Consider the following 4540-nt stretch of genomic DNA (forward strand, 5'->3'; position numbering starts at 1 on the left):
CTTCTACACGATGTCTAATGAAGTGATATTTTATGTCGATATGTCTTGATCTACCATGATCCCACGGTTCCTTGGTCAAGGCAACCGCACCTTCGTTATCACAGAAAATCTCCATGGGCTCCTTTATGGCAGGTACAACTCCAAGATCACCGATGAAGTTCTTCAGCCATATTTCCTCCTTCGACGCTTCGCTCGCTGCAATGTACTCTGATTCGCACGTTGAATCAGCTACGGTTTCCTGCTTGGAACTCTTCCATGTCACTGCTCCTCCATTCAGGGTAAAGACCCAGCCCGACTGCGAACGGTAGTTGTCCCTGTCGGTCTGAAAGTTGGCGTCACTATACCCTCGCACCTTCAAGTCATCACTCCCTCCGAGGACTAAGAACCATTCCTTTGTCCTTCGAAGGTACTTAAGGATATTCTTCACCGCAATCCAATGGGCTCTGCCAGGGTTCCCTTGATATCTACTAACCATGCTCAAAGCGAAGGCTACATCAGGGCAAGTACAAGTCATAGCGTACATGATTGAGCCAACTACGGAAGCGTATGGTACTCGGCTCATTTCTGCTATTTCAGCTTCGGTACTCGGACTTTGAGACTTACTCAACTTGGCATTACTTTGTATCGGTAATTCTCCCTTCTTCGAGTTTTCCATACTAAAACGTTTTAGTACCTTCTCTAAGTAAGTGTTCTGACTATGTCCAATTAGTCTCTTACTTCTTTCTCTTACTATCCTTATTCCCAAAATGTAAGAAGCCTCTCCGAGGTCCTTCATATCAAAGCACTTCCCGGGCCGGGACTTAACTTCCTGCAGAGTCGGGATGTCGTTTCCTATGAGTAATATGTCATCGACATATAGAACGAGGAAGCTTACTATACTCCCACTGGCTTTGACATATACACATGATTCATCTTCACTTCGTACAAATCCAAACTCTTTGACTTTCTCATCGAAGCAAAGATTCCATCTGCGAGACGCTTGCTTAAGTCCATAAATGGACTTCTCAAGCTTACACACTCTATTCGGATGCTTCGGATCCACAAACCCCTCTGGCTGAGCCATGTAAACATCCTCAGCCAACTTTCCGTTAAGGAAAGCAGTCTTGACATCCATTTGCCAAATCTCATAATCATGAAATGCGGCAATTGCTAGCATCACTCTAATAGATTTTATCTTCGCAACTGGTGAGAAGATCTCATCATAGTCAACTCCGGGAGTTTGAGTAAAGCCCTTCGCAACCAATCGTGCTTTATATATGTGTACGTTCCCATCCACGTCGGTCTTCTTCTTGAAGATCCATTTGCACCCAATGGTCTTACGTCCGGGCACATTATCAACCAAATTCCAAACTTGGTGATCATACATGGATTGGATCTCGCTGTCCATTGCCTCTTTCCATTTCGCAGACTCCAGGCCTGCCATGGCTTCCTTATAGCTATTAGGTTCATCAAGATTTATTAGTGTACCATCACTAATATACGTGTCCCCTTCGGTAGTAATATGAAAACCATAAAACTGGGGAAGAACTCTAACTCTATCGGAACGTCTAAGAGGTAAGGATTCGTCAATCGGTTCAACCGGAGTATCCTCCTCGGGTTGAGTGCCAGCAGTAGAGATTCCTTCATCTATCGACTCTTGAATCTCTTCAAGCTTGATTTGCCTCCCACTGTCTCCTTGTCCTATGAGTTCTCGCTCTCGGAAATCTCCTCTCCTCGCAACGAAGACAACATTGTCCTTCGGTCTATAGAAGAGATATGCAAAGGATGTCTGCGGGTAGCCGATGAAAATACATCGCTCACTTCGAGGTTCGAGCTTGTCGTGAGTATCTCGTCTTACGAAAGCCTCGCAACCCCAAACCTTGATATGTGCTAACGAGGGAGCTTTCCCTGTCCACATCTCGTGAGGTGTTTTGGCAACCTTCTTAGTAGGGACTCGGTTAAGGATATGGGCGGCAGTCTCTAAGGCATACCCCCAAAAAGAGATAGGTAGTGAAGCACGACTCATCATAGAGCGAACCATATCCAATAAGGTTCGATTACGCCTTTCTGCCACACCATTCAACTGCGGTGTCCTAGGAGGCGTCAATTGCGAAACTATTCCACACTCGTTGAGATAATCGTGGAATTCAAGACTTAGGTACTCTCCTCCTCGATCGGATCGAAGCATCTTGATTTTCCTGCCCAATTGATTCTCCACTTCATTCTTGAACTCTTTGAACTTTTCAAAGGTTTCTGACTTTTGCTTGATTAAATAGATATACCCATATCTACTATAATCATCGGTAAAAGTCACGTAGAAGCGGTTCCCATCCTTCGTGGTTGATCTAAACGGTCCACATACATCGGTATGTATTAAGTCCAATAGACCCTCACCCCTTTCACACATACTCGTGAAGGGTGATTTAGTCATCTTTCCAAGTAAACATGACTCGCACGTGTCATCTTCCCTAAGGTCGAATGACTCCAACACTCCATCCTTTTGGAGTTGGGTTGTGCGTTTCTTGTTGACATGTCCAAGACGACAATGCCACAAGGATGCTTTATCCATACTAGTGGAAGAATCTATGTTCAAAAAATCATTTCCTAAGTTATCAACAATCATAACAACTTCATAAATTCCATTACATGGTATAGCTTCAAAGTAAAAGACACCATTTAGATAATCCAAAATAGAACCATTCTCATTATTAAAAGAAAATCTAAAACCTTGTCTATATAAACCATGAAATGAAATGATGTTTCTAGCCATTTATGGCCAATAGCAACAATTTTTCAAATCTAAACATAAATTATTCCTAAGCACTAAAGAATACACTCCAATCTTGGTCACAGGCGACGATCTTCTGTTCCCCATGATTATATTGATTCTTCCTTGCTCTACATCCCTACTTCTTCTTAGTCCCTGCACATTAGAACAAATGTGGTAACCACAACCGGTATCAAGAACCCAAGAAATAGCATGATTAGAATCGTTAGATTTAATTGTATATATACCTGCGAAAGATGGTTTGATATTTCCTTCCTTGATGGCTTGTAGGTACTCTGGGCAGCTTCTCTTCCAATGTCCTATCTTGTGGCGGTGGTGACACTCTGCCTCCTTAGGGTTAAGGCAGGGCTTAGCGGGATCAACTTTGGTCCCACTAGAAGAGGCACCATCTCGGGCTTTAACCTTGCGATAGTTCTTAGACGAGGCCTTCCTCTTCTTTCCCTTTCCTTGTCCAATAGCCAAGACAGGAGCAGCAGGCGGATTGGGAGTTGGTGCAATAGACTTGTCCTTGAAGTTGCTCTCAGCAACCCTCAAAAGACCTTGGAGTTTGCTTAGGGTGACCTCCTCTTTGTTCATGTGGTAGGTCATCCTAAATTGATTGTACATCGGAGGCAAAGAGTGAAGCACCATGTCGATCGCCAAGTCTTCCCCAAAGTCAACATTTAACTTGCGAAGGCGGTCGACATACCTTTGCATCTTCTGCAGGTGCACGGTAAGAGACTCTCCATGACCCATCTTAGCGGAAATCATGTTAGTGAAAATCTCATAACGCTCTTGTCTCGTGTTTTGGTGGTATCTCTCCAATAAGTCTTGATGCATCTCGTACGGGTACATGTCATCATAGGACTTTTGGAATTCGGAGTTCATGGTGGCTATCATGATGCAATGTACCTTCGTTGCATCGCGCTCATGAGTTTCAAAAGCAGTAATTTCAGCCGAAGTAGTGACTTCAGGGTTAATCTTCTCGAGCTTCTCATCGAGGACATACTCCTTATCATCATAGCGAGAAATGGTGCGAATGTATCTTATCCATTTGCTAAAGTTTGTTCCATCGAAGGTGACCTTTTGGCAAAGGCTCATCAACGTGAAAGAACTAGCAGCATCGTTGTTTGCGTTCGACATCTACAATTAGAAAAAGGACAAAGATAGATTAGAATATGAATCCCTAATTATCACCCAATAAGAAAAATTAGGGCTAGGATCCAACAACAACATTTACATATTAGAAAAGGGATGCCGTAATCTAAGATGCAAATAAATTGAAGGTAAGTGAATGATGATTCACTAATTCTCCACCATAAAACCTAACTATTAGTCCTAAATGTATTGAGAATTCCTAGGTTCGGATGAGATTCATTGAAACTATTCAATGGCATGTTTAAATCTCGGTATGCCCCTCTTGTTTGTGACTGGGATACCGGGGATCACAAAGCGGGTGTGAATTACCATGCAAATTCACATGGTGCCTTCATTGTAACGATCACCTATTCGATGTGCCGGTAAACCACACACGCTCCATTGAACTATGATAAACATTGAATCACCCTTTGCCACCTTTGCTTAGAACCAATTAGTGTGCCGGTAAACCACACACGCTCCACTAACTTCTTAGCAAGGGTGCAAAGTGTAATTTTATGGGATTGCATCAATTCACTTTTCCTAAAGTAACTAAGATTGGGAAATTTTAAAATATGTATAGTTACTTTGTATTTCCTATTATACTTTTAATGAGAGGATGAGGTTGCCCTATCCTACCCGTTCGGCTAACGACCC

The sequence above is a fragment of the Lactuca serriola genome, chromosome 4 (assembly GCF_051521515.1).
Source record: "Lactuca serriola cultivar US96UC23 chromosome 4, Lser_US96UC23_V15, whole genome shotgun sequence".
In the NCBI taxonomy this organism is placed as follows: domain Eukaryota; kingdom Viridiplantae; phylum Streptophyta; class Magnoliopsida; order Asterales; family Asteraceae; genus Lactuca; species Lactuca serriola.